Source organism: Mustela putorius, unplaced genomic scaffold, assembly GCF_011764305.1.
Source record: "Mustela putorius furo isolate JIRA1106 unplaced genomic scaffold, ASM1176430v1.1 tig00001118_pilon_pilon_pilon, whole genome shotgun sequence".
In the NCBI taxonomy this organism is placed as follows: Eukaryota; Metazoa; Chordata; class Mammalia; order Carnivora; family Mustelidae; genus Mustela; species Mustela putorius.
The window spans coordinates 3,533,327-3,544,148 of NW_025421577.1; positions in this window are offsets into that span (position 1 = coordinate 3,533,327).

A 10,822-nucleotide genomic window follows, 5' to 3' on the forward strand; every position below is an offset into this window, starting at 1 on the left:
TAATTTTCTCACTATCCCATGAGCATCTTTGTCATACTTAACTAGCATAATCTAGTAACAAAAACCTTACAGTACCCAACTCCACCAGCTCCATTACTACTAACTACATTACTAGTATTACTAGAGTACTAGCAGCATTATTTTATTGCCTAAACTTCCTGATTGCTAAATGCCACTCCGATCTGAATCCTGCCACTTTTTTGCCCCTTCCAAATGAGGACTTTCTTGAAGCTCAACTTCATAAACATGGCTTGATTTGTCTGCTGTTGACCACTAATGAACCACCTGCTTGTGATACTCAGTAATTGCTTTGTCGTCTATGTAACTTCTGAATACTCAAAGAGAGTAGAGTAAATACTGTTACCAATACTCTACCCAATACTGACATGAGCATGCCATCTTGCTTATAGCTATGCCTTTGGAGAAGTTCTTTATTTCAACCTGCTATGAGAGCAAATATGTTTCCTAATTTTCCCTGGCTTTTCAATAAAAAATGAAGTATTGCTTTTTGCCCTGAAACAAATAATACATTATATGTTAATTAAAAAATCACTGCTTTTTGAGGAAAATCTAATAACTCTGTCATTAAGAATAAAGTCTGTATTGACCTGTACCCCTGGGGCAAATAATACATTATGTTAATAAAAATAATTGAAAAAAATAAAGTCTGTACTAATGAAAAGACTTCAAAGATACTCTGATGAGAATAAAATATTCCTGGCCTTCAAAGTCTAGAAGGGTGGGAAGAGACTGCCTGCCTCTTGGCCACAGTTTTAATCCATGAATTAGTAACCACAAGAGTCAGTGGATCAGAGACAACGGATCCAGATCAACTGATGGGTTTTTCATCAGCACACGTGCTTACGAGGGCCAGCCAGCCCAAAAGCTCCACAATTCTGAAGGGCAATCGTCAATAGCATTCACTATGACTATGTTCCGTACAGTCAGAAAGTCAGCTACATCCTCACTCCAGTGACCAAACGTTTACAACTGAAAGCCAGCCAGTCAGTCCTTCAACATTCCTGTTTTTGAAAGCCCACCAATCCCTGAATCCATCTCCCAAGTCTTCTATCACTACTATGTTCCTGTGCTGATTTAGAAGTATAGCCCATCTTCGGTTAATATGGTGGTCAAAGAAAGACAGTATCAGACAATATCAATTCCTTCTCTTATTCCATTCTAAAAAGCTATATTGCTTTCTTTCTTTTTTTTTTTTTTTCCTCATCCTCTTCTATCTTCGCTGGCCTCGTGACTTGCTTTGACTCAGTAGCATATGGCAGAAGTCCCAGACCTTTAGGAAGAATGGCAGTTTCCACTTTCCTTCTTTTTGTTTTTTAAGATTTTATTTATTTACTTGACAGAGAGAGATCACAAGTAGGCAGAGAGGCAGGCAGAGAGAGAGAGAGGAGGAAGCAGGCTCCCCGCTGAGCAGAGAGCCTGATGTGGGGCTTGATCCCAGGACCCTGAGATCACAACCCGAGCCGAAGGCAGCGGCTTAACCCACTGAGCCACCCGGGCGCCCCTCCACTTTCCTTCTTGAAGCTAATCATCACACAGGAAGTTCAACTAGTCTAAAATTACAAAGTTAGGAGGAAACTCAAGCCAGGAGGAGAAAGCCCCATTTAATTCCAGACACGTGAGCAAAGTTTCCTTAGACCTTCTGGCCTATCCCATCACTGGCTGAATTTAGCCAGCCAAACAAGACTTTTTAGCTAATGCCAAAGGGAAGCAGAGAATCCACTCACTTTGCCTACAAGAAACAATCATTTTAAGCCAGGAAGTTTTGGGTATTTTGTTACGCAGTAATAGTAACAGAAAGTAACAGAAAGTGAGCCATAAATCAAGCTTGTTGTAGATACTGACTAATCTCTTCTATCTCAAAAAGCTATGCAGCATGTGAAGCCCTGAGAAGTTTTGCCACATTAATAACACTACAATGACCACTGTTTAATCTGATGTCTAAAAAGGATTTACCCACATACAACAATCTACCCCCATGACAGAGAAGCAATCCCAGCTCAACTACAGCTGTATGCTGGAAATTAAAGACTAAACTCCAATGACAGGGAAATTGTCCAGACAGAGTTTTATGGTAAGGGTTCTATTTAAGAGATTCAACACGTGACCAGATCTTGCTTTATCTCTGAAGTTCAGACATGGCTTGGGACCCTTCCTCATGGCGCATTATAGCTCTGGGCCAAAGGGGTATTTTGGGTTGTCTGGTTGATACAGGTCAGAGCCAAGTACCAGGCTGCCCTGAGAGAGTTAAGAGGAGGAGATTGGGGCTGGGACTAGTTGGTTTGCATTTGAGAGATGTACTCCAGGACCAACCCTGGGCCATCTTTAAGAGAGGCAGACTGTCCCTGGCCAGCAAGCTTTTTAAAGTCGCCCAACATAAAATACAGAAAAAACATGATGATATATGATGCCTTCAGGTAAGAGACTATTCCTCATGATAATGATAATGTGATCTATACTTCTAAAATCCTTATAAACTCTCATGAAATTGTTACTAAATGACCTGAGGACCAACTTGAATTTTCCCCTCATAAACTGGGATTATCAAATATCTAATGTAATGTAAAATGTATGCCTGAAAGGTAAGAACTGCATTTCCAAAAGTGAAGTCACCAGAAATACCTCTACATGTTCTCTAACGAGATTATGTTAAAAGAGGTACCAATCAATGTCAGTCTTAAAATCATATTGAAAAGGATCATCTCCTGTATTTATACACTTAATAATAAATGCTACAAGAATAAAACCACCGAGGGGCACCTGGGTGGCTCAGTGGGTTGGGCCGCTGCCTTCGGCTCGGGTCATGATCTCAGGGTCCTGGGATCGAGTCCCGCATCGGGTTCTCTGCTCAGCGGGGAGCCTGCTTCCCTCTCTCTCTCTCTGCCTGCCTCTCCAACTACTTGTGATTTCTCTCTGTCAAATAAATAAATAAAATCTTTAAAAAAAAAAAGAATAAAACCACCGATACAAATTACCAGAATATTTGATCTATTTATTTCTACCTTTGGAACAAATGGACAAAACAGCTTACGTTGTAAAGGCCCCACAGGCTAAAATACATCCATTCATTGGAGTAATACCAAGAAATAATACTTATGTTGACCACTGCACAGAAAGAATCTTTATACATGTCTGATCCCCAGATGCTTAACTGTTGCCGCACCACCGGTACGGTCAGCCAACAATAAATGGTGATTCTGCACTGAAGAGACTAAAGGCTTCAATGGTCAAAAACATTTTGACCAAATGAGGGAAACTGAGAAATTCTAATGAGGAAAATAATACAGATCTAACTAATGTGGAGAAGCTAAGAGAAGAACACTGACATTATACAGAGACAGCCTGTGAGTAATACTTAACCATTTAACTCTCACTTTTTTTTTTCAGAGAATCCATAAAAATTAATATATTCTTGGATGTCCTGGGTAGGCTACTTAAAGGGAGACTTCCCAGACTGGCTTCTGTTAGCTGCCAAAATACTAAGTTTACCTACAAAAACAGAAAAGTAAAGATTCACTGTTCTCATTGTAACCATGATTTCCCATTTATCCTCATAAATGAATCCTGCATTTTAGCACTGCTCTATTGTATGAGTAAATTTGTGTAAAGGATATCTCTTAATTAGCATTTTGATGGAATATGGACTCCCTAATTACAGATAACCGTTCAGAGGCTCCAACAGCATGAGCAACATCTCACACTATCTCATCTCATCATTCCCTTGGCTTGAAATTGTCTTTCCCCTCAAACTCTTGTCACACCCTGGGGGGAGTCCTTGCAAGACTGTGACCATCCCATCTCACATGTCTGTGACAAGACTGGCCTCAACTTTCCACATGGTGCCTGCCAATCCATTTCATCCCAGAATCCCCCTTAAGGGAGCTTTAAGATTGACCAAAATTTTCCCCTGAAGAGACTGAGAGCAGAGGTGGTGGGTGATTCCAGTATCTCAGACCATCACCCTACCTCTTCTAGTGGCAAAATGTTCATACCATAAAACTAAAGAACTGCCATTTCTGGAAACCTCCAGGACATGTGCCCTCAATGTCACGAGTCCAATTCCCAGAGAAGCACTAGGGCCAGGAGAGGTGCAAGGTTTTGTGCTACAGATAACCTTTTCAAGGTACTGGAAGCCTGGTCATTTTAAAAATAAAATACTTTATAAAACAGAAAAGAATGGAGAATAATAAAAGAATAATACCTACCCCCTGTTAATAAATAAAAGGTTACAAAGTATCTCTAAGAAACTTACTCTCAGTAAGTAAGAAAACTTACTCTAAATAAGTTTCTCTAAGTTTTCTTTCTTTCTTTCTTTCTTTCTTTCTTTCTTTCTTTCTTTCTTTCTTTTTTTAAACTTCAGTTCTCTTTAAGCAATGCAGTATTCTCCAGGAGCAATAAGAACTCAAATGTGGTCATACCTACAACAACGCTTAAACACTTATTATGTACCAGGCACTATTCTTGGCATGGGGTTTATAGCAGTGAACAAAAGAAAACTCCATGTGTTCACCGAGGTTTACTTCTAGCTGGGGAAGGCAGGGTAGGTAGTAAGATACTTGTTATGGCAAACTGTGGTAAGTTCTAGGATAAAAACCTAAGAAAGAAAGCTGGAGAACTGATGGGGGTGCGGGTTGTCAAGGAAGTCCTCAAAGGACATTACACATGAGAAAACACTGAGGATATAATCAGATGAGCCATGTCACTATATACAGTAAAAGCATTAAAGGCAGAAAGACAAAAAATATTTGTAGTATATACAAATACAATTGAAGTATATCCTAAACAAATTTCTGAAAAGATACCCTCACTATTTATAATGCACTATTTTACCTTGCATATGAACATCTGAAAACAAATCCACTGAAAGAAGAGCCTACTAACAGATGTCATCCTACAATTTTAAAACCAAAGCCCCAGGAGTTAACAAAGAGGAACAGGATTGCTGGGTCATAGGACTGGTCCTCTGAAAAGTGCCCACGCCAAATCGGTAGGGCCCAGAGGCCACTAAAGTGGGAGGGAACATACCAGTTAGGGGAGCACAGGTACAACAAATGAGCTTAGCGGTGACTGTCCTCTGTAGGTCAAGACTAATGGTAGGAGATGCTGCTATGAACTGCTCACAGGCCAAAGATGACGGAATTCTGACACCACAGATGGCGAGTGGCAACACTGACCATCAAAAGTAGAGCAAGTAGGGGGCCCCACCCCAAGAACACATCTAATACTAATTCATTCCCAAGGGCCCCAACTCCTACCACCAACATACTGGGAGGCTGGGTTTCAACAAATGAATTCTGTCAGGATACATTCAGTTCACAACAACTGGAAACAAAAAACGACCTCATCTGGATTTATAATGCACATGTAACAACTATAACGAAAGGAACATGCCAGGCAGGAGGGAAATGGACTTTTATGGCTACAAGGTTTTTGACATTTTATGTGAAATGGTACCTGGTTACCTCCAACTAGAAGGTGAAAAGTTGAAGATGTATACTGAAGTAGTTGCCCTAGCAGCGGCTACACATATAAGGCAAAGAGATATTGCTAAAATGCCAACAGATCAATTAAAGTGGGATTCAAAAAATATTCAAATTCAACAGAAAAAGGGCAAGAAATCAGTAAACAGAAAAAGAGGGACCAAACATAAATAATGGAAGTATAGAACTAAATCCATCAACAGCTACATTAAATATGAAGGAAGGAAACGAGGAGAGGGATGGGAGTTTTCGAGAAGGCCAAGTATGGTCTTGAAAGGCTCTGGCCTCCTTGCAGGCATCTGCACGGTCTCCAGCAAGTGGCAGGGTACGCTCTCCATTAAACAGAAACCGCTGCTTCTGGCAGCCTGGAGAGTTAAACAGAACCTCTGGGCTCAAGAGTCTTGGGTAAACAGCTGCAAATTTCCCCATTCGAGATCCCAATTTTCCACTCGTTCTTTAGGAGATGCCTGAATTTCACACAAGAAGTCTGTAACGCCTGCCCCACTGCAGTCTCCTGCTATCCTGAAGTTAAACCTTGGGCAGGGCTTAACAGGACATAACCTCACTTCTCAGGACAGAAGAGTCTTCTGAATGCTTTTGTGGAGGTCTACTATCCTTGACTGTGTGCCCGGAGTTGACAGCTAACTTGAACCTGTATCTTTGAGGCCTCTACAGCAGAAAGTCAGGAACTCCGCCACTCATAAACTTGTCATTGCCCCATCCTGTTCCACGTGCCACCACAACTACACAGGACAAATTTACCCGTCCTCACCCTCCTCCATGCAGGACAACGAGGGCTAGCCTCAGACTATCAGCGAGCTGCCCTTCAGCGAAATGTGACTACTAAGCGATCGAGCTTTAAATTCCAAGTCAAGTTCTCATTGAAGGGACCACTTTGGGCACCACTAGAACTACACTGGATTTGCACCAAAGCAGAGACAGACACGGAATTAGGCACAGATAGTTTATTTTGGAGGTCACCTCGGGAAATGGCTAATGTGACTGTGGACTGTGAATGATGCTAAAGGACACTCCTCAGTACACATTCTGTTCAGGGATGACTGGGGCAAAATTAACATTATGTGTATTTTTTTGGAGGGGAGTGTAATCATTTTCTTACTGTTTGCTCACAGTCCACTAGTACTGATGTTTTATCACTCCATGAAATATGGAAAATTACTACCCATGTTCTTTACAGGTCCTACTTCAAAATATAATTGTCCTTAGTATTTTCTCTCTATATATACTGAGTACCAAGTCAGGTGGTATTATATTTTTGCTTCCAGTATGAAATAATTTAAGAAACCTATAAAAAGAATTTTATACTTACCAATATTTTTACCCCTTCCCTTCTTTTTCTTCTGAATTTCCAAGACTCCTTCTGTTATCATTTTCTTGAAAAAAACCTCCTTTAGCCACTGTTTGAAGATAGGTCACCAAGCAACAAACTGTATTCCTTTATCTGAGAAAGTATTTTACTTTTATTTCCAAAAGCTATTTTTAATACAGATTCACAGTTGACAATTATTTAATGGTTTATACAATTTTATGCCATATACTTCTGGCGTCCAAAGTTTCAGATGAGAAATCTCCTGCCATTTGTAACGGCGCTCCCTAAAAGTTAATAGTTTTTCTTGCACTTCTTTCAAGGTTTTTTTTCCTGTTATTAGTTTCTAGGCTGATTAAAATGTGTCTCTGCATGGACTTGCATTAATTTATGCTCTGCTGGTTTATTTTTCTTCTTCAATCAGTGTATTTATGTTTTCTGCCAAATTTGAAAGATTTTCAAATACATGCATACTTTTATTGTGCTTTGTTTTACTGCACTTCACAGATAATGCATTCGTTACAGATTAAAGTTTTGTGGTGATCCTGGGTCCAGCAACTCTGCTGGCACCATTTTTCCCAAAGCATCTGTTCACTTCATGTCTCTTTGTCAACCCTTTGGTAAGTCTCACAACATTTCAAGCTTTTTCACTGTTATTATTTTTGTTATGGCAATGTAATCAGTCATCCTTGATGTTAGCATTTTAATTATTTGGGGGCACCAAAGCTGTGACCAGCCAAGACAATCACCTTAATCATAAATGTGTGCGATGACTGTTCTACCGAACAGCCATTCCCCCATCTCTCTCTCTCTCTCCAAGAGCCTCTTTATTCCTTGAGATACAACAATGTTGGAATTAGGCCAGTTTGTACCCTACAATGTCCTCTAGGGCTCAATTCCAGGACCCCAGGATCATGACCTGAGCCAAAGACAGACCCTCAACCAGCTAAGCCACCCCTATCAGAACTGTTAAAACAAAAAAATAGTCCTAACCAAAATGATGGTGAAGATGCAGAAAAACTAGATGATTTTTATTATTTATATTTATTTTGGGGAAGGAATTTATATTTATTATTGGGAAGACAAAACAGTGCATTCGTGACAGCTTATTTGTAATAGCCCAAAACTGCAAAACCCAAGATCTATCAATAAATGATTAAACAAAGTGTAATAAATAAATAAATAAAATAAAACACTACTGGGCAACTGAAAGGAATGAACCATTGATACAATAACTAAGATGAATATTCAAGGTGTTATGTCGAGGGAAAGAAACTAATCTCAAGTGACATACATACAAAACTATGTAACATTTGAACTGACAGTGGCAGAGTGCACAGGAGTGAAGAGGCTGTGGTTATAAAAGGGCCAACAGCAGAGGTCCTTATGATAAGGGAACTATAGAGTATTTTGACTATGGGGCAGATATGCAAAACCTACACAAGTGACAAAGTTGTACTGTACTAAATGTATGCAAACAAATGAAAAGAAGAAAAACTGGAGAAATCTTTCTAAAGTCCCAAAATTTTATCAGTGTCAATATCCTGGATATGATATTTATACAACAGTTTTGCAAAATGTTACCATTAGTGAAAACTGGGTGAACTGTTCCCAGGACTTGCATATATCGTTTCTTAAAAGTGCACTGGAATCTATAGTCAGCTCATAAAAAGAAGTATTTCTTTTTTTTTTTTAAAGATTTTATTTATTTATTTGACAGACAGAGATCACAAGTAGGCAGAGAGGCAGGCAGAGAGAGAGGAGGAAGCAGGCTCCCTGCTGAGCAGAGAGCCCGATGCGGGGCTCGATCCCAGGACGCTGAGACCATGACCCGAGCCGAAGGCAGCGGCTTAACCCACTGAGCCACCCAGGCGCCCCAAAAAAGAAGTATTTCAATTTAAAAAAATAGCAAGATGGTAGTTCACCTAAGAACTTGCTCCAAATAAAAGCATTAAAATAGAAGCTAGCGATTATCAGAAAGGATAAGAAAGCAAGAGTCAACACTATCCTATAAAAAAAATTCACTTTAAATTAAAAGAGAAATATAAACTACAGAAAGATGGAATTAGATACACCATAAAAACAATAATCATAAGAAGCTGATGTAGTTATACTAATATAAAACAAAGTGGATTTCAGGAAAAGGAATTTCACCCAGAATAAAAGAGGAAAATTACACAATGAGAAAGAAGATACAACAATCTTAACGCAACTGTACCTAAAATGAGAGCTTTGTGAGAAACGGACAACAAAAAAACACAAAATCACAATTACACCTGGAAACTTCAACATACCTTTCTCAGGAGTTGATAAAATAACTGAAAGGGAAATGAAGCATGAATATGTATAAGCTGCAAAACATTATCAACCACCTGACATTTTAGAACATCTCGTGCAGTAACAGGAGAATACAGTCTTTCCAAGTTCACATGGAACATTCACCAAGAAAGATAAACTTAAGGAAAACCATAAAGATTATATTCTCTGAACACCAAACAAGTCAGAAATGAAGAGTATCTGAAAAAAATTCCAAATATGTAGAAATCACAATGCTTTTCTTTTATTTATTTATTTTTAATATTTTAAAGATTTTTATTTATTTGACAGAGATCACAGGTAGACAGAGAGGCAGGCAGAGAGAGAGGAGGAAGCAGGCTCCCCACTGGGCAGAGAGCTTGATGCGGGACTCAATCCCAGGACCCTGGGATCATTACCTGAGCCGAAGGCAGAGGCTTTAACCCACTGAGCCACCCAGGTGCACCCACACATGCTTTTCTAAGTAACTCATGGGAGGGTGGGTGGAGAGACCTTAAAGTAAATTAGAAAATAATTTTAATTAAATGAAAATGAACCCATAACTTCCCAGAACTTCTAGATCCTGGAGTGAAAACCAGAACTTTAAAAAACTTACAATTAAAATGAAAACATTATTAAAGCCAATGAAAACCCAGCTTTCATTTTAAGAAGTTAAAAAAAAGAACCAACCCCAGAGTGAAGGAAAAGATAAAAATAGTAGAGAAGTGGACATAAGTCGATGAAATAGAAAAAGCACAGAGAAAAATCAGTGAAACCAAAAGTTCATTCTTTTGAAAAACATAATCAGTAAAACTGATAAATTTCCTCCAAACCAAGGAAGGAAAAGAGAGAAAACTAATTACCAATGTAAAAACGCAAGGGGCAACCAGCACAGATCATACAGACGTCATTCTTTATGAATAATGACACAACCATCTTTAACACAGAATCTCAAATCAAACTCAGCAATATATAAATGACAGATCACAACCAAGTGGATTTTTACAAAAATACAAGGTTGTTTGAATATTTAGAAATACGTAAGTGTAATTAATTACATCAGAAGAATTTCAGAAGGAATCATATGATTAGATTTTGTGCTTAAAAGGCCAAAAGAAAAAATATCGACATTTATTTATGATAAAACTCTGAGCAAACTCGAATTAAAAACAACATTCTGTACCTGAGAAACCCACAGCTGACATGAAACATACGGTAAACAACTCAGTGCTGTCCCTTAAGACAGAGTAAGGCAAGGATGTCTTTTGTCACCAGTTCTCTTCAGCATTGTAGTGAGAATGCAGAAAAGGAAAAATAAAAAATGTGAACAGCATCAAGGTTGAAAAGAAAGAAGCAAGTACAGGTGACATGATCATATACAATCTGAAAATCTTATGGAGTCAAAAAAGCTACAAAGACGATGTTTGTTTATCAAGATTACAGGAAACAAGGTCAATACACAAGGTTCAACCATATTGCTACAGATTAACAAAAACTACTAAAAGTGAAGTTATATAAATAATACTACTTATAATAGCATTCAAAGCAAGGAAGGCTTAGGGATAAGCCTAACAAAACAGTATATATTATATATATAATATATACTGTTATATTCTATATATACTGTTATGTTAATATTATATATAATATATATACTGTTAATATTAATGTAATATTTATATATTATTATAATATTAATACA